The 21,427-nt window shown below is 37.0% G+C and overlaps 1 protein-coding gene and 1 pseudogene across 1 annotated transcript in view; one reads left to right on the forward strand and one right to left on the reverse strand.

Annotated features, from left to right (window-relative positions):
• Window positions 1-21,427, forward strand: part of Epha6 (EPH receptor A6) — a 900,945-nt gene that overhangs the window by 695,650 nt on the left and 183,868 nt on the right. The window lies entirely within an intron of this gene.
• LOC114614612 lies at window positions 11,739-13,719 on the reverse strand (annotated as a pseudogene).

Raw genomic sequence — 21,427 nt, forward strand, 5'->3', positions numbered from 1 at the left:
TGTATTCATTCGAAGTACCTGCTTTAAGAATAAAGCCATCTAAAAAGTAAAATCATATTCATTTTCAGAAAAAAAAATCCCATCCCTTTCATCTCTGAAATAAGTTTGGTCTGAGTAGAGAGCACGTTGCATCTAAATTTGGGAAGAACTAAAAACAAAGTAGATATATCCATGTTACAGGCATGAATTTGCTGCCATGCATTCAGGAGAATAAGAATCAGCCAGCGAGTCCAAGGAGAGGACACTTTGGTCATAACTAAGAAGCCTTACATAATAAGCCTTTGGTGGCCTTATGTAGGGCTGGTTAGATTGTAAAAAGTCACCGAATTACTGTGGAACCTCCTGTGTGATTTTTTTTTTTAATTTTTGTAAGTACCTGTGGAATCAATGATGGAAGTGTAACACAGTCTTCATTTATTGCGTAGGATTTTCTGAAGGGCTTTAAGATTGAACCCGACCTGAACCTCTTTTAATGCTCTTTGGTGCTGTTGCAGCAGCTGCTGCTTTTGTCATTGTTAGAATGCTGTGACACTTCCTCCATTTCCATCTCACTGTAATTTCAGACTTAGAGAAAATGGTATGAAAGACATACTTTTCATACAACTTTCGGCCAGTTCCTCCTGATAACCGTAAAATTAATATCAAAACTAAGAGACAACCCAAGTGTGGTAGCACATGCTTATAGTAGAAAGCTGAATCAGGAAGCTCACATCTTTGAGGTGTTAGTCTGGGCAATATACTAGGATCTTCTAAGAAAGAAGGGGAGAGAGGAGGGAGGGAGAAAGGCAGAGAGGTGGGGCAGTCCTTACTGTAGTCTCATTCTTGCTAGGACTGCTTCCTGTTTCTGCTCTATTACCAGTTCCAGGCTCCTGGGTACTCACATCTTTTTAGTCTTTTCTCATCTGTGAGTGTTCTTTGGGCTTCTTTGTCTTTGACCTCCACACTTTCCATGAATACCGATCAGTTTGTGTTCTGAATGTCCTCCACATTAGGATCTGTAGTTCTCATGATGATATGCAGCTCTCCCTTGGTTGGCAGAAAGTCTGCAGGAAGGATGCACCTCACTGAGTGCAGTGTGGGAGGGATAGAGCCCTGAACACCTCATTCTTTAGCATGCCAACTCCTCCATTGCCACACTGTAAAGTGACTTCTCCCTCATTTTAAAATAGTGTGTATTTGGACGACAGATAATTTACACTATGAAAATTTTCTATTCTCAAATTTGTGGTTATTCGTTTTATTATTTATTAATAGACACTGTTTGGCACAGTTATTTCAGTTGTATTCTGATGATAACTTTTCTGTTTCTGTTTTCTCTATATAGTTTGTTCTTTAAGGCAAAACAGTTTCAAAATGTTGTGTAGTAGAATTATACATGCCTTCATTTCCTATCAGGATGCTCTTGAAATCCATTCATAGTTCTTGTTGACTACTGTCCCTCTGTTTTACATGTAGTGGAGGGCATCTGAATGTTTGGAATTTAGGTGTTCATTTATGAAATGTCGTTAACCACGTGGGCACAAGTTTCTACGAGAAAGTATATTTACATCTTGGGTAAATATTTAGCTGTACAATGACTAAACTATAAGATAAATATATATCTAACATCATCAAAAATTTCTAGGTACCTGGATGGAGCATCGCATTTTGCATGTCCTCTAGTGATTAGGCTCATTGCAGGTGCCTGGTATCATTTGTGATGGTTCAAACAAACAAACAGAAGTTTGTTTGCTCTAGTGAACTTCCTGGGGAACCTTATTTGCATTTTCCTAATGATTAATGAATCTGAGCATCTCTCATAGGTCTATTTTTTTGTCCCTATTTCTCCTCTACTGGGGCATTTTCAATCTTTCCTAAAAACTGTGATTTTTATATTATGTTTAATTATATTATGTTTAATTTTTTCTGTGTAAAATACTTTGCCAATAATGTGATTTTTAGAGTGAGTTTTTTATCTAGTTTGAAGTTCCTCTCTTCATTCGCCCATCAGTGTCATTTGCAGAGAAATTTTTCTTATATTAATTTTGATAAAATAGAGTTTGCTAGATTTTAAATGGATTATGCTTATGGTACTGTACATAAACTCTCTTCAGTTAGCCTAAAGAAGGGTTCTAATTAACAAATCCACTCTACTCAGCCTTGATTCTTTCTCTATTTAAGCAGCCATATGCTAAATCCCTCCAGCATCTGAGTTGCTCTCCTGAACTCAGAGCAAGTAAATGTCTCTGTAACTGATTATCAGGGCTTATGATGACCCTGGAATAAAACACTAAACGTAGTGCACTGTGTAACTTTATCTTTTTGGAGTTTTCTTTTGTGACTCAACTCCATTTTCTGTTTTCTCCCAAATTTGTGTTATGAACACCAAAATGTAGTTTATATATATATTTTTTATTTTTGAATGTAGGTTATCCCATGGTACACTGGAATAAGGGGTCACACATGCATTAATCTATAAGAATCAGCTGTATTTTACCTTCCATGCTAAAGTAAAGAGTATGAGGAGGCTGATTTTTCTAGGCTATCAAGCTCAGATATCTATAACTTATCTATAACTCCATCTAGTGTCAGCCATGTTCATGTAAGACTGACAGCTTTCCCATAATTGTGTTTGTCTGGACTTAGGCATGTTCTCCTACCTCTCAACAATCATCACATTAGAGAAATTTTCTTTTTTAAAGCTATATTATAAACTAATTTTATGTGGCTTTTCTATAGAATCAAGTTGATAACATGACTGTATGACTTATTTACATATAGAAATATTAAATATTCTTAAGCACTACCTAGTCTTTATCTTGCAGAGATGTGTAAATGATAATCCCAACACTCAGTCTGAACTCAGGCATGGATATATAAGTGCAACATCTAGCTTTCTGGTTTGAGACCTAACAGTAGGGCCTCTTTAGTCCACTCTAGGTTGAGACTAAGCAACAATATGGTATGAATAAATTGACATTTTTATGAGCTAACATCAATCACAAGAGTGCGTTTGTTCATTGTTCAATCATCACAAATGTCAACAAAAGGCATTAGTGATATTTTTCTCTATTTCACTAGATGAGATGACTATTTCAAGATTCCTACCCACAAATTTAATGTATTGACCTTTCCACTAAACATTAATAAGCATGATTCCTTTGAAATGAGTTCAGTTTTCATTTTGGCATGACCATATATTATATAAGATGTGCTATTGTATTTGCTACAGCAATCCATATGTACAGCAGTCTATTGCTCCTCTGTGGCTCAGTCATTATTTCATATAGTTGATGCCAGAACCATTCCATTACACTGAAATGAAAGTATACAGAAATGTTCTCCCATTAGCTATTATTGTCTTTTAATATAGATTTTATACTGTGATGAAAAATCCCAGAATATGCCCTGGAGAAGAAAGGCTAAATGAGAACTGGAAAGCTACTGAGAGAACTAAGTGTAAGTAAGGCAACTTAAAGATGGGAGGCGTCAGCCGTAAGGATAGTATGTGTCTTAGCTTCTTCAAGAAAATGAATACATTTTCTTTAAGAAGGACCTGAAGTTAATAGAGTTATTGCTTAAGCATTACTAAGCAAATATGGTGAAACAAAACTAAAGTTTCAGTCCTTTAAGGTCTAGTGTTCCAATGAGAAAAGCAGGATTTTCAGTTTCAAATGGGCTCAGAAACTACTTCATAGGAGCTGTTCCGGGCAGGAACATAGAATGTTGTTTTATCAAATGATAAAATATCTTAATTATACAATCATATATATCTTAAAAGTACTGTTTTCATATGATAAAAATATTAAAGCTTATAACTAAAAGGATACTACTGGTCATTTGATGCTATTCCTAAAGTTTTGCAGTAAGAGACATCTGTATTGTAAGGAAGTGACACTTCTGTTTGTAACAAAATACATCTGGTCTCTTATCTCATTACTAAAGAAGGAACCAACTAGAAGAGAGGTAAGGATAAAACATTAATGAAGAAACTGGTGTGAATGGAACAAATCCCCACTCTAATCAAATTTGAGTTTATTCAAGAATTTATCAGTACTCATTCTAGGAATTTAATGAGACAAAGCCAGTGTTTTTGCATGTGTTAAACTTGTGTCCTTTACAGTAGGAAAAAATTATCCTTCTTGACAAAGGATGTCAATATTATACAGAGGAGTCATAAGAAAAGCCACTTCACAGTTTAGTCTGATAGATGTAGTAAGACAGAATAAAACTATTTTGTAAGCTAACCTTAGAAGACAGCACTAGAGGTGTACATTATAGTTAATATTAGTTTTGTAGTTTCTAAATTTCCCCCATAAGCCATTTATCAATGATAAAGAAATAATAATGTTATACTGTTAGAGATAATATTTTTCTTATCTTAAAACCTGTAATTGGCTTGTTTGTTTAAGGGGCTAATAGCCCCTTTTCTTTCCTGATCTACTATTGTTCTATAAAATGGCTCAAGTTGGTCAGGTTAAATTCAGTTACCAGACTAGAGAACCTGTTAATGTCTATTTTATGACTCTTGTGTTTTAAGGAACTCTTTGCTAGACTAATGCAATTACTTCACAACTGGTCATCCTTGTCTCACTTTTATTGTTGGCCCACCACTGCTCTTTTTTTCTGCTAGAACTTTTCCTTTAAAAGATTTTTCTAAAGTACCTAGGGGAAAAATGAGCAAACAACCAAACAGAAGTCTCCTTTGAACAGTTAGCTTCTGAGCAACTATTTAATCCTTGCTTTAGGGTAGTGTGCGGTTTCTTTTAGATGTAATACTTTTATTTAATATTCACATATGTATGTAATGTGTTTGGATAAACTACACCCCCACTTCCTTTCCTCCAATTTCTCCCTTACCCCATCTACCACTGTTTTATCCCAACTTCATGTACTTTCTGTTTCCTTATTTTTGATATCTACTAGAACCATCTGGGATCATTTGCATCTTCATGGGTTCAGAAGCATCTATTGGAGCATGGGTTGTCTCTTGGAGACTGCATCCATGAAGAACTGATACTCTCTTCCCAGAAGCCACTAGCTCCTCAGCTAGGGGTGAGATTACACGAGTCCCTCCATCACTCAGGTTAAGATATGGACTGGACTCAATGAACTTCTCCATTCACTCAGAGCTTCTGTGACTTTGTATGAGCAGCTGCGCTGCCAGGTCATGCCCTGCAAATGCTGTTTTGCTGGAGATATCTAGCCCCATGGCTCTTAAAAATCATTACCTCCCCTCTTTTTTGGTGATCCCTGAGCCCTACTGGAAAAAAATGTCTTATAAGTATCCCACTGCATGCTTAGATCGTCACAACCTCTTATTTTCTGCACATTGATTGGTTGTGGGTTTAAGTATTAATTGCTATCCACTACAAAAGGAAGCTTCTGTGGTGACGGTTGAGATATGAACTTTTCTACTGGTATAAAGATAACTTAGAAGGCAATTTACTATTATTTCCTTTTAGCAAAATGTTAGCGCTAGGCTCTCCTCTAAGCCCTATAACCTAACCAATTACAGCAATCATTGGTTTTTTGTTTTGTTTGTTTGTTTGTTGCTTGCTTGCCTCAAAAATGGAATGAAGAATGGATTTCATCTTGTGATGCTTTAAATCCAATCAGAAAGTAGTTGGTTACTGCCATAAAATTCTGTCATATTTTACCAGTGGGCAACTCTTTCTAAGACGCTCATTATTGTAGCTACCAGGGTTTTGGTATTATGGGTGAGTGGGACTGTTGATAACTTCTCTAATAGCATTAATAGAATATTCTGAAATTATGAAAGTTAGCTGCTATGATGGAGCTTTCAGATCAGTTCCAGTTTGATTTCTCCATGTCTGATGTCTTAGGTATATGGTATCTTCAGCAATAGGGTTTTACACCAACTTCTCTGTGTTTAAAAAAAAAAAGGAATGGAAATAGCTTGGAATATTGGTGGAGTGGTCTAGGGTAGTCCACTGACAAATAGTTTGAAAAGAAATAACCCATATCTAGCACTGGGCATTTTGTTTGACAGGTGGTGGTATCTGGAGAAGGCAATGTGCCCCATTACACAGTAACTTCATTTAAATCCTTTTATATCTATATATGCATTTATAGTAGTAAACTTCCTTATAGAATTTTCAAAAGTCATTAGTGTTAATTCATTCCCATTCTACAAACTCAGCTACTCAAAAGAAATATCATATAGTAATACATTTTCATTGTTTTTAAAGGATATGGCATAATACCAAAATGTTGCCATAAAACCTATAGCAAAGAGAACACAAGAGTATAGAAAAATAGTAAAACTTGATGTCAATATAAATTTTAATCTAGGGAAATACATTGACACACAATAAGTAAATTTACTCTCTAGTTTTCTCTTTCAATAGAGGAAATAAACTACAACACATGTCAATATGACCAGAAGGCATCCTATAGTGTTCAACATTTATTTCTGACATAAAAGTATAACAGGTAAGGGTTCTATATTATTTCATATCCACATGCACCGATATAAAAATAGTTTGCCAGGTGGCATCCTAGATACACTTTAGATCTGGGTGTGATATTCACTATTGACATTTTTTACTCTTTATACTTCTAATAATACTAGTTTTAACAGAGAGGAGAAAATATTTAGGGCTATTGTTAGGAAATTGAACTATCATCTGCATACAAACTTTAGTATTGTAATCCAAAATGATAATCATAATGTCCTGTTCCTTCTTAAATTGTATGAGTTTTTGTGAAGATCAGTTATTCTACAAATAAGACTTCTTATTCTACATCTTTATTTCAGACAATAGTGATGTTCTGGGCATAGTCATTGTCTTCCTTTTCCCTAAGCAGTTTAGTCTATCTTCTAGGACCTCTAACTTCATAAAATTTACTAAGAGAATATTTCTAGCCCTTGTATCTTAAACATTTTTTGTAAAATGAGTTCAAATTCTGTTGACATCTTTGCATACAATCTTGGTATCTAAGGGAAACTGTGCTACAAGGTTCTTACACTATGCGTTTCAGGTTTTATATTAGATTATTATGATACTATAAATTAATTGGAGAGTATATGATCTTTTTCTATTTTTTTGAAATTTTTATGCAAATGGAAATTACTGATCACTGGGAAACAATCATCAAAATATCCATTTGTTATTGGTAGTATCTTTTATGGAAACCTTTCATCACTATTTGCACAATCCAAGTGTATGTTACATATATATATATATATATATATATATATATATATATATATATATATAACATTATAATATTATACATTATAATATATTATACATTATATAATGTATAATATATATTATATGTATATATGTGTGTGCATATATATTATATATATGTAAAATATATAACATTATATTATATATATTAATTATATTATATATTATATATAATATAATTTTCAGCTTTTTGGAATAGTTTGCTTTGTTTGATCAAGTAAACATATTTTATTTCATGTAAGTGGAAGAAAGGAAGAAAAAGAGACAGAGAGAAAGAGGGAGAGAGAAAAAAACCTATTTATTCTTGAGTCTAAAAGATGATCAGACCCTGATTATAAGATGTCTTTGAGTCTCCTTTATAGAATCTGGAGTTTCTCTTACCCCGTTCTATCTATCTCAGGACCTTCTCTCCATCTCCTAGATTCCAGGACCTTCTTCAAAGCCTCAAAGTCTGTGTTCTGGGCATGTGGGTGAAAAGCAATTAGATTTAAAAGAGCCCTTCTCCTGTTCCCAGAAACGCATGTATGTGTGTGAGACAAACAGATAGGCAGAGAGAGAGAGAGAATCAGAGACACAGAGAACGTCACAGAGAATTATGTATCTACGGCTGGCTGGAATTCACTCTTTAGCCCCACGCTTTTGTACATTTATAGATACAGATACTAAATTAAGTGACCTACACAGGTGACTTGGTTAGAAATTAAAAATAAGATATATACCAAATGTAACTATGCATGGTTCATAAAATAGATTCTTCTATTTGTTCTATGACTTAAGTATATGGAATCTTTTGGATACTTGTGGCTATTTTTTTCTTGTGTCCACTTATATCCCAAGTTGATTGGCTTCTGCCTCATTTTTTGCATCTGTCTGATCTCAATTTTATCTCCAGCCTCTATACACGTATTGTTTTAATTTCACTCACATGAACAAGGAAATGTAAATGCACTTCAAAAGAAACTTGAAGTAAAAATACCTTAGAAGCCTAGAAGAGGGATGACAGCTCAGCAGTTAAAAGCACTGGCTGCTTTTGCATAAGATCCTCGAACCCACATTAGAATCTCAAAGTCATCTGTAACTCTAGTTCCAAGGGATCTGATGCCCTCTTCTGGCATCCGGGGTGTGGTATACATATTTATGTATATGGCACAGGCCTGGTGTGCATATATTTAAATAGATTCTTATACATAGAAATTAAAAATGTTAAATAATTCAATTAAGTTTTAGTAAGAAACTAAAATATGTCTAGGCTTTGAAAATTTTAGAAAGTTGCAATGCAACTTCTCAATATATATGTATATAAGACATGTGCATGTGACATTTGATATGGGTTATATAAAAATATCACAGTGGTTGGGGAGGGACAGAGAGATGGCTCAACAGTTAAAAGACGGCTGCTCATCCACAGAACCCAGTTTCAATCCCCACAGCCACATAGTAGCTCACAACTGTCTGTAACTCCAGCTCTAAAATGTCAATAACATCTTCTGTTTTCAACAGGCACCAGGTATGACCATAGTATACAGACATAAAAGCAGGCCAACATCCAGACATATAAACAAATATTTATTTTAAAAAAATATTATGATGTACTTTCCTCATAGTCTTAAAAAGAATATCAGAAGTTATAATGGAGGTATCTTTTTGATAGACCACCATGTAATAATTTAAACATTCTAAAATATTTGTTTTTAAAGTTGCTTAATATTCTATTAATGATAACTTGTTAAATTGGTAGTACATTAACCAACATGTGAGGCTGGCACGCAGCTAATTTAGAGACAAACTGCCATAGTCTTAGAAGTATTAGAAATACAGAGTTTCTTCAATTACTACACAGCATGCACAAAGATGAATGGGACACTTTAAAGATTTCAATGTAAATAAAATAATACTAACAAAAGAATGTTCCCAGAGCAAACAGATTAAAGTCAGTATTATCATTATTTCTTAGTAAATATAATGTGTTCCAGAGCATGTGTAACTATTAATAAAGTCACACAAAAAAGCTTCACTTTGCTCCCAAAATTACACTAAAATGACAATGGCCATAAATACATGAGAATATCTGTCTTAAAATAATGATTGAAAAAGAAAAGAATTCATAAAAGAAAGGTATGCCTCCTCTCTCACATAATATATAACACTGTATACAAAATATACACACAAGAAGAAGAGGAGGAGGGGGGAAGGAGGGAGGGGAAGAAAAATAGATCTCAGGAGAAGAGCTATGCCAGATGACTTGAGAAACAGATATAAATCAGAGAGTCCTAATATTCCATAGAAAATTATTTAAAGTAAAAGAATGAGATTGTTCAACAGGTATAGAAGCTACAGTATCTATATGGCAGAGACATATACTTATGTTTGTAATTTGTATTAAATTTATAATTTGGAAATGTGTTCTCACTAAGACATTTCCACTGCTTGCTATCCATGTGTGCCTGGTGACTTCTGCATTGTAAAGCACAGGTGCAGAGTGTTTCATCATAGTAGGATAATCCAAAGAACAGCTTTGACCTTTTGATGTGGTGAGCACATTTCTTTCACTTATTATTCAACAAATATCCATTGAGATGCATAATTTTGAGGAATACGACAGGGTGAAAATAAAACATCCATATGGAGACAAGCGAATGTTTGTCCTTGTGGGGCCCTCGAGCCTAACAGATGGACAGACAGTAAATAGATAATTCATAGTATAATATAAAGTGTTGACAGGTTCAAACAGGAAAAATAAAGCATTAGGAAGAGATGAGGAATGTAAGAGGAGACCCTTGGAGTCTAGATGTGAGTTCAGGCTTCTCAGAGAACATGGTGTCTGAGAGGTCAAGATACCTATGAAATCTATGGAAAGAAGTCCAGGTGAAAAGAAAACCTAGCAGAAGAGCAGTGAGAAGTCTTGTCTCTGAAACAAGGCATCACTGGGACTGAAGCAGCCAAGGTGAGAAGTACAGGATCAAGCCATTCTGACAGATCTGAGATGGATCTCAAAGTAGATTTGAGCTTCCCTGATGGCTAAAGATGAACATTTCTTTAAGCATTTCACAGTCATTTGAGTTTTCTCTGCTGAGAATTCCTGCTTATATCTGTGTTCACAATTTATTGGATTATTTAGTTTGTCAATATCTAGTTTCTTAAGTTCTTTATATATTTTGCATAGTAGTCCTCTATCAGAGGTAGAGTTGGTAAAAATCATACCATATTCTGAAGGATCTCACTTTATCCAAATAATAGTATTCTTTGTCTTATAGATGCCTTTCAGTTTCATGAGGTCTCATTTATTAATTGTTGATCTTAGTCCCTGTGCTATCAGTATTCTGTTCAAAAAGTCATCTCCTGTGCCAATGTGTTCAAGGCTATTCTCAACTTTCTCTTCTATCCAGTTTAGTGTATCTTTTTTTTTTATCTTGAGGTCTTTGATTGCTATATCCTCCTTTTTGTTTCTCATTTTGTTAATTTGGATTATTCACCCTCGGCCTTTTAGTTAGTTTGGATAATGGTTTGTCTATCTTGCTAGTTTTCTCGAAGAACCATTTGTTTATTTTTCAATGATTCTTTGCATTGTTCTTTTTGTCTCTATTGTATTGATTTCAGCTTCCAGTTTGATCATCTCCTGCCATCTACTTCTTTTGGGTGTGTTCCATGGTTTGAATAGGAATCGCCTCCATAGACTTACATGTTTGAATTCTTGGCCCATCGGGAATGGTACTATTAGGAGGCATTATAGCTTTGTTTGGGTAGGTGTGGTCTTTTTGGAATTGATGTGACCTTGTTGGAGTAAGAGTAGGTGTGGCCTTGTTGAAGATAGTGTGTTACTGTGCGAGCAGCTCTGAGTTCTCATATGCTCAAGCTATGCCTAGTGTGGCAGTTTTACTTACTGTAGCCTGTAGATCCAGATGTAGAACTCTCAGCTCCTTTTCTACCACCATGTCTGCCTGCATGTCACCATGTTTTTCACCATGAAGATAATGAACTAAACCTCTGAAATGAAGATAATGGACTAATCCTCTGAAATTGTAAGCCAGCCCTAATTAAATGTTTCCATTTAGGGAGTTGCTATGGCCATGGTATCTCTTCATAGCAATAGACACCCTAAGACATTGTGCTTACCACTTTTTGTTCTAGAGGGTTTAGATGTGCTGTTAAGTTGCTAGTATAGTATCTCTCAAATTTTCATGTGCACGCACATAGTGCTACAAACTTTCCTTTTATCACTGCATTCATTATGCCCCATAAGTTTGCGTATACCGTGCATTCATGTTCACTGAATTCTAGAAAGGCTTTAATTTCTTTCTTATTTTTGTCTTGTTCTATTTTTTTTAATTCAACGTGATTCTTCAGTTTTCTTTTTTGTTGTTGTTGTTGTTTTTACTATTTAACTTGTTTTAATGTTTCTTCACAAATGGTGAAAATACTAAAGTACAGACAAGGAATAATCATAATGCTGTCACCAACATTATAAATATGGAATTACAAATTTAAAACATTTTCTGGTTTAAAAAATAAATCTGGTCGTCAATGCAGCTCTGCAGGTCTCTAGTAAGGCCGGTCTCTGCGTTCCTGACGGTGCTCGCCTTTATCCATTTTCCCAGGTCATCCATGTCTGCCTCTTCTTCCTCCCATCTGTTCCATTAAAGGTCCAGGAGGCCCCCCAGGACCACCTCGTCTTCCTCCACCAAAGACACCTCAGTCCATGTTACGGCCACCTCGGAAGCCTCCTCTGTCTCCACCTCTGCCACCTCTGAACATTCCTCCAGGACCACCACGGTCCATGAGTCCACCTCTTCCTCCTCGCATGCCACCAGGGCCACCACAGCCATGATCACCACCCAGAGGTGGAAAGGGTGGTGGGAGGAAGCCCTCGGGCTTAGGGGCCTTACACTGGTTGCATTCTGTTCTCCAAGCAAAGTTCTGGTTTCCACAGCCCAGATTGGGACACTGCCAATCTCCAGCTCGGTGCTGGACATTTCCTCCTCCAGAGGGGTTCCCTCTGGAGCCTCGGGGCCCTCTTGGAGGGAAGCCTCCTCTGTCTCCTCCACGGCCTCCCATGCGACCCATGGGTCCTCCAGGGCCTCCCGGGCCACCAGGACCTCCACGAAGTGGTGGTGGCATCCCTCTGCCCTCAAGAGGTGGCATGCCACCTCGCATGCTGTTCATTGGCTGCTTCTTTCAGGCAAGAGAAACTTTAAGTTTGCTTCCTTGAAAATCTTTCCCATCAAACCATTCCACGGCAGCCTTGGCAGTTGGTGGATCTTCATAGGACACTGTGGCATCACCTTTAGGTTTTCCTGTCTCCTTATCCAGGTAGATATGGATCATGGGCTGTCCAGTTCTCTTGTACATCTTGACAACCCCACACTGCTTAAAGAAGTCTGTCAGATCATCCAGGGTCACATTGTCATTTAATCCTTGCACATAAATTGCGCTGTTGTCAGAGTCATCAGGATCTATAGGAAGGCCTAGATCAAGATCTGGTCCTTCATCCATGGGTCCACCAAGCTTTTCGAAGCCACCTCGCTCTCCAGCGCTGCCCATTCCACTGCATCCTCCTCCCCGCCCACCTCTGCTCATGCCTCCACGATCAAATCCCCCTCTTCCCCTGCCCCAGCTATCAGAGCCACTCAAGCTCCAGTTCTCTCCTGGTCCGGAAAATCCTCTAGACTCCTGCTCATAAACACCCACACTACTGGGGTGGTCCTGTCAGAATGAACTCTGCTGCCTGTAGCTGCTGCTCTGTTGGCTATATTGACTTGGAGCCTGGCTGTAGGATCCAGTCTGAGGGGGGTAACTTGTGGGAGGCTGCTGCCCATAGCTGCTTTGTTGACCATAGCTACTTTGCTGTCCATAGCTGCTCAGCTGCCCAGAGTAACTGCTGAGAGTAACTGCTGACAGTAACTGCTCTGATCGTAACTAGTCGGCTGTGAGGAGGAGTAGCTGGTAGGAGGGTAAGATGGAGGTGCGGTGACTGGCTGCATTGGGTAGCTCCCAGTTACCTGGGGATAACTGTAGTTACTCTGTCCATATCCTAGGCCGGGTTGGTTAGAACCCCCTGTGCTAGATTGAGGTTGACTAGTCTCAGCAGGCTTGTTACCATCCTGTGGTCTTGTAGGTGTGGTGGCTGCTGGCTGCTGGCCATAGGCTGGGTAGGCAGGCTGGGTGCCATATGCAGACTGAGCTGCATAAGAGCCCTGCGTTGTCGTGACTGCAGCAGTAGTGGTGTCATAAGCACCAGTGCCATATCCTTGAGCAGGCTGGCTGTATGCCTGGGAGGCAGTTGGAGTGGTATAACCAGTGGGAGGCTGTCCATAGGAAGTTGCATATGCAGTCTGCCTGTAGGTGGCAGTGGTTTGAGCCTGGGTATAGCTGACATCAGTAGGCTGACCATAGGTTCCATAGCTATGCCCTTATGCCTGGGTGGTTTGTGCATATCCTTGAGTTGGCTGGGCGGTGTAAGCACTGTAGCCCTGCTGGGCTGCAGCTTGGCTATAGGTACTGTAATCCGTGGACACCATTTTCTCTCCTTCCTCCTCGTTCGATTCTTCAGTTTTCATGAGTTTGTAAACTTTCTTTTATTTCTATTGTTGTTGATATTCAGTTTTAATCTGACAGGATACAAGGAGTTATTTCAATTTTCTTGTATCTATTAAGACATTCTTTGTGTCCACCTATGTTGTTAGTTTTGGAGATGGTTTTCCTGCCAGTGGATCAAGATGAAAAACTCCCAGCTCCTTCTCCAGCACCATGTCTTCCTGTACTCTGCCACGTTTCTTGCCATGATGATAATGGACTAAACCTCTGAAACTGTAAGGCAGCCCCAATCAAATGTTTTCCTTTATAAGAGTTCCTGTGTTCATAATAACCTTTCACAGCAATAGATACCCAAACTAAGGCAATAGATATTAGGAGATTTTCTTCTACCACCTTCTGTAGGGCTAGATTTATAGGTAGATATTGTTTAAATTTTACTTCATTGTGGAATATCTTATTTCTTCAATCTGTGGTGATTGAAAATTTTCAGGGTATACTAGTCTGGATTGGTTTCTACGGTCTCCCAGAGTCTGTAGCACAGTTGCCCAGGCCCTTCTGGATTTTAGAGTCTCCACTGAGAAGTAAGTCAGGTATAATTCTAATAGGTCTGCCTTTATATGGTAGTTGGTCTTTTTCCTTTGCAATTTTTAATATCATTTCTCTGTTCTGTATGTTTGGTATTTGAGTATTGTGTGGCAAGGGGACTTCCTTTTCTGCTTCAATCTATTTGGTGTTGTATATGCTTCTGGTACCTTGATAGGCGTCTTCTTCTTAAGGTTAAAATTTTTTCTTCAATGATTTGTTAAAAATATTTTCTAGGACTTTTAGTTGGGATTCTTCTCTTTCCTCTTTGCCTTTTATTTTATTCTTAGGTTTGATCTTCATATAGTATCCCAGATTTCCTGCATGTTTTGTGTCAGAAGTTTTGGGTTGGATTTGGTTTTGGTTCAGTTTTCTTTTGTTTTGCTTTTGAGACAGGGTTTCACTTTGTAGTCCTAGCTGTCTTGGAACTCACTATGTAAACTAGGTTGGCCTTGAACTCACAGAGATCTTCCTGCAACTGCCTCCAGAGTCATTAAAGGTATGTGTCATCATAGTTCAGCTATGTCAGAAGTTTTTTTTAATTTAACATTTCTCTGGCTAATGTAGCCATTTTTTCTATCATATACTCAAATTCCGAGATTTTTTCTTTTCCTCTGTAGTTCCTGTTTAAATTCGTACATTTTTCATTTTCAGAATTTCATCAGTTTGTTGATTTTATATTCATTTTTAGGTCTTGATAAGTTTTATTCATTTTCTTCACCACCTTGTGTCTTCTTGGATTTTTTTTAGAGATTTACTCACTACTTCCAGGGTTTTTTGTTTTATTTTGTTTTGTTTTGTTTTGTTTTATTTCCTGCATTTTGTTAAGGGATTTATTCATTTTTTCTTTAAGTGCCTCTATTATCTCCATATAGTTGATTTTAAGGTCTTCTCTTGTGCTTCAGCTATGTTGCTATATTCTGAGCCTGCTAAAGTAGTGTAGCTGGTCTCTAGTGGAAACATATTGCCCTGCCTGTTACTGCTTGCACTTTATGCTGCCATGTAGGCATCTGTGTTTGGAATGTTATAAGTCTAGGAGCTGATTTTTGAATCTGACTTATCGAGTGGGAATTCTGTCCCTTGGTTTCTGTTTCCTCTCTGGATTTTTGGAGTGTGATGACTGTGTGCTACCTGTTTTCCTTTCCTGCTGCTCTGGTGGGTTCATAGGGAATGCCTGCTGATGTTGGAGGCTGGGATACTGGGATGAGTTGTGGGAGGGAAGATGGTAGGAGAAGGTCATTGCGATCCCTCCAGGATGGAATAAAAGAAGAAAATGAGACCAAGCATATTTCCAGCTACAGAGCTGGGGATCTCAGGAGCAGAAGTGTGGATCTGCTTTCAGCCTACATGCTACCATGGAAGAAGCAGCCCTTGGGTTAGCAGTAGATGTTTGCTGGGGTTGGGGTCTGGGGCATAGCAACAAATGGGGGTGATGAGGAAGATTAAGAGGAGACTATCTGTAAGATCCACAGAAGAAGGTGCAGGAGACATGGAAAATTGCTATTGGTATTCTGTTGCAGAGCTGTAGAAGACTGGGATATTGATCTAGGGGAACAAAGAGAACTCAAGTTTAAACCATTAGCTGAGATGTACTGACAGGAATTTATACAGGTCTGAGGACAGAAGCAAAATTCATGTGAAACTATCAAAAGATGTGTTCACCAGGAAGTTTCTAGTTTAAATATAAAGCAAATAAAATTACCTTAAAAATATAATAATTAAAAGCATTCATTTAACCTTGAGACTTTAAACAGCCTCTTGTACTAATAAGTTTAGAGACAAATTGTATTTCTGTTTCGAAAAATTAATCTCAGTAATGGATTTGTAAAGAATAGTATTTATATAATCAAGTCAATATAGAGTCTCGTCATTAATGTAAATGTTTAGAATCCATCTAAAAGCAAAAAAGTGGAACAAAATCATGAGTAATTATAGATATGAGATTTTACACACTTCAACACGATTTTCTCTAATTACTGATAATTAGAAGTCAGAAGGTGAAGGCTAATGGATGGGCTTAAAATGTTTCTATGCCTCGTCTGAGATGCCAATGGCTAGAACAATTCAATTTAGGTTTGAATGTTAGAAGCACTAAATTAAATAGTAGGTAGAAAACTAAAGCTAATCAAAAGTAATAAATCTCAGGATAAAGTTTATGTATTAGGTATGAAGTCAACTGATTCTTTAAGAGTAAAGTCACCTCAGCCAGTAAATACCAAGGGCAAAGATCGGGAGTAGAATCTTGCCTCATATGCTCCTGGCCATGGTTTAATTACAAATACTAAAGAGTAAGTGAAACAGAAATGTAAAACCAACTAAATAAACAAACAAACAAATAAATGGAAGTAAAAATACATAATTTTATAATCTCTAAAAAAAGAGATATAAGTAGACGTTTTTTTAAAAGACTTTTATTTTTGACAGTCAAGACTAGTAGACTATTTTCTTGTTATTTTATACCATTTTGACAATGTGTATCAAACCTATATATATATCATAGTTTATAATAATAATTCCATTACTAAGATACTACCATATTCTAGATATTATTTTCACTGTTTCTCACAATAAAATTTAACTGACAAACTTACACATTTTAGTTGCTGGGTAAAAGGGTCATTTTTTAAATGAAATAAAGCTTAGTTCAAAATTGTATATCACATTATTGCATTATTAAAATCCCATGACAGAAACATGTGATCACTAATCTTGATTTTCACCTTGACATACCCAAAACAAGAAGAAGCCTCCACTGAGAAATTTCCCAGTTCACATTGGCCTACAGCCAAGTCATTAAGGTGTTTTCTTGACCTTTTCTTCAAATAGGAAACTCCACCCCACTGTAGGTGGTGGCATCCCTACACTAGTGGTACTGGGTATAAGAAGGTAAGCTGAGCAAGCCAGGAAAAGCAAGCAGGGAAGGGACATTCCTTTCTAGTTTGTGCTTCAATTCCTGCCTCTAGGTTCCTGCTGAGAGTTCTCCCCTTCCCTTAGAGATAGACAGCACTCTGTAAGCCAAATGAACCCTGTCTTCCTCAGATGCTTTTGGCTTTCGTATTTATCATAGCAACAAAGGAGCAAACAAGGACAATATTTCATGATAGAAATTGACATCTAAATTTTTTTTGGCCAAAATACAAATAATTCACTTATATGGGACCATGGCAAAGAGGAAAAAAGATGATACAGTATTTTGTTGTTTAGAACCAGTATGGTGATTTGACATCAAAAGTGCAGATATTTGAGGCTAAAGCTAAATGGGAAAAAGTTGTCAGCATCCGTTATACTTTTAATACCAATACTGCATACATAATCAAAGGTCATAATGAAACAAAAATCTGAGACATATTCCAAGTAAATGTCTGGCATATATAGTACCTCAGAGGCAGGAAAAATGGGAAACATTAGCATTCCTAATGTCACAAAAAATGAGTATTAATGAAGGGTAGAGGTGACTCTTGCCAACATAAAGATGATGTGCGTTCCCTACCCATGTACCAAGGGACAAGTGTTGACAGAGAACAGTGAGGGCCTGAGGTGACCCTAAGGAATCTCTTGCCAACACTCACTGAAAATGAGGCAACTTAGTTCCAGAAGCACATGAAAAAGAGAAAACAAATCAAAAGGCTAGGGTGAAAGGAAGGGGAAAGAATGTAGATATATTATATTACGGTAGAAATAAAATAATAACAACATTAAAAAGTATTGTTATGCTAAGTACAGAATTTCTTTAACAAGTAAACTATACTAGATTTAAAAATACTTACTTAGACACTTCACAAGTAAAATAATAAAGAGTTTGGCCCTATTCAAAACTAAATTCAGGATTTTGGATTTAAAAGATGTGAATGAAAATGTAAGAGTTTGAAAGACATTGAGTCTAAAACATTGCCTTGCACATTCCTGCAGGTACTTGTCCTTAATTTATGGATTAAATAAACAAATAAAGTTCAAAAAACTAAAGAATGATAACAGTCAAGCAGCCCCATAAGATCCCTTCCTTTCACCAGCTTTAGTAATTCTAAGATTCAAATCTTAGAATTATTCAAGAAAATAGACTGTAAGAAATTAATTGTGAATTTTAAATAGTATTTATAGATATGTAATTATGAATAATAATTATACCATAAGATTAAATAGCGTTTGAACATAGAAATCTATGTTGGAACAATCATGTGCATGGTCCAAATATTCTGATGGGAAAATATTTAAATTCTGCTTTCTAAATGCTTTTGTGACAGTCATAGTCACTCTGATGGTAGCAGGATATCAAATGTGTCTTGAATGGGTTACACATTAATATTATGTACTATTGGGATTTTTAAATGATGACACAAATATATACACCAACTAAATCATTAACTTTGAAACCATATCACCAAGCATCTTATGAAAGAAAATCTTAATACTAAAGCTATCTATCCAAACTCTTTTACCTTGAGTGCGAAACATGATACTCCAAAGAATGATTCTAACAAGGACAGGTTAAACATTTCCAATATCTATCAATATTTAATATGGATAGTGTTGATTTAAAATATAACCTTGTTCAATGATGATTGATGTCAATTGTGTACTGGCAATCCATATTTGTTCGTAAAATGTTATTAAGGTTCTTAGTAATACATGACAGAAACTCAAATTATATTGACTCATATAAAGATAATTTGTACCTATTTTAATTAACAGTTCTGAGTCATTAAACAATAGGTATGGCTGGGTGGATCTATCAGTTTCTTTTGAATAATAGTCAGTTGACACAGCCGGGGCTGGAGAAAGCTGGGAGAGAAAGAGAAGTGGAGCAGTTTGTGCACCATAACGAAGGGTGGAACTGTGAGGAACAGCCTGATGTGAGGGGCCTGTGCTGCCACCCAAGGTAATGTGCTGCCTCCAAGGGCCATATTTGGGTCTACGGTCCTACCACAGGAGGACTCTATATCAATGTCCATAGTTCATGTTACCACCAATGGCCACGAGGTCTGGACTGCCATCTGAGGCCATGTTGACGTCTGAGGACTGCACTAAGTAGCCCCTCCCTCTGGCCAGCCACTGTACCATACAGTGGTGTCAGGGATGACATAACTGCAGGAAAGACAGCCCCCATGATGTGGGCACAGGAGAGCTGTTGGGTTAATTCACTCAGCTACTACCAAGGTCCAAATCTAAGGCGTTAAGCCATCCCAGCCCAACATCTACGCCACCTATGAGCTATTGGAAGGGACCAGCCCTGTAGAACCAAAGCTGCAGGATCTCCACAACACAGAGCAACCACAGGACATCTGAGAGGATCCACCATTGATAATGTAGCAAAAGCCAGAGATCCCAAACCAGACCAATGACTCATTGCATGGAATATTTGAAGGTAAAGCTGTTTGGACAAAGGGGTATAGTGTGTGACACAGTATGACTGTGACATACCATGAAACATTGTAGCTTCCATGACAAGATGCTTTATTGTTTGTTTTTTTTATTTTTTATTTTCTTTTGTGGAGAGTTTACAAGGGTAGAAGGTAGACATAGAAGGACTGGGAAATGAGTGGGACTGGGGTGCATGATGTGAACTTAACAAAACCCTATAAAAGTTATGGGAAAAATAATAGTTGCTTTTAGTCTCGCATCTCTGCTTTTTTTTCTAGAATGACTTACTCTCAGGTAAATAACTGATTTAAAGCAATAGCCTCTACCTTGCTTTGATCATCTAAAAATCAGATGAATTCCTAAAACTGTAACAGATCAGCAGATTTGAATTTACTAGCCTTACGAGTCACAGATCTACTTCAGAATTTCAGCAGAGGATAACTGAATTTCAGCTCTATCGTGGACAGATGGATCTTGAATTAACTGAGAGCAAGGAAAGAATCATTTTAAAAGAAATCTCAAAGTGTTCTTCAAGACCAAAAGAAAATGCATTACACACAAAGAAATGCAGATGTCTAATATGTTCAGTTCAGTTTAATGTGTTTGATTCTACAGATGACTTCACATCTGGTCCATTTATTATTGTAATGTTGTATAAGTAGTATTAGGAACAGAAGCAAGGAAATGTAATTTTGTGACCTTCAATAATTGTCAAGAGTCCCCATGTCTTTTCCACTTGTTTTTAAAAACAAACAAACAAACAAATAAACAAACAAAAATGTATTAATTGTTTCAATTCTATGGACGGCATAATGAAGGGAAAAAGAGCTTGACAAAGAATCATTTCCAAAAATAAGTCCAGACTCAATGTTTGCACAATTTTGGAGGACATTCTTCGCTGAGTACAATAGAAGAAATCATCAATATCCCAATGATTAATTATTAATAATTATTAATTAATGATAGCTTTTCATAAACTATGAGGAGCTAACAAAACATTTATGTTTTGGCATATGTGTGCGGCACAGTGTTAGCCACTGTTGTATACTGAGCTGAATATGAGGACAGGGTGTTTTGATGTGTTTCTTCCAACATGGATTCACTTGATTAAGACTAAGTGACTCTGGATTAGTGTGGGTCCTTAGCAAAAGAGAGAACATGCAGGCAAAATGCTAGGAGATACAGATGACAAAGTGACTACATCAGTATGACAGAGAGATTACAGTGAGGCCTCCACAAGCCCAAGTAATTGTCTGCTGAGGCCTGCAAGAGAAGCCCACTCTACAGGTACAACCACCTCACCTGTGATTGAATGTATCTTGAGCTATTTAGTTCAACATACTTTGTTTCATCACCTTTAAATTTTTCTCAAATAAATACAAACATGAAAATTAAATTTTATAAACATTCCCCATTGGAATCAATCATGGATAAACTAAAAGTATTTGATAGGCTATTTCTCCACTGGTGAAATAAGCCAATTCAAGCCAGATTAGAATATATTAAAGGCAGGTTTATTGAGAAGATGGTTTTTTGAGTGGGTGAGTTCACTGGCCCCGAGGAAGGAGGCCAGGAAGTCACTATGGGGAGAGAGGTGGAATGGAGGGGGGCTTGTGGGCAGAGAGAGAGAAAAGAAGGAAAAGCAGAAACAGAAAGAGAGAAACAGAGAAAGGGAGATAGAGATGAGACAGAGAGGGAGAGAGAGAGAGGGAGAGAGAGAGAGAGAGAGAGAGAGAGAGAGAGAGAGAGAGAGAGAG

This window comes from Grammomys surdaster, unplaced genomic scaffold, assembly GCF_004785775.1.
Source record: "Grammomys surdaster isolate TR1022 unplaced genomic scaffold, NIH_TR_1.0 126398, whole genome shotgun sequence".
Classification (NCBI taxonomy): domain Eukaryota; kingdom Metazoa; phylum Chordata; class Mammalia; order Rodentia; family Muridae; genus Grammomys; species Grammomys surdaster.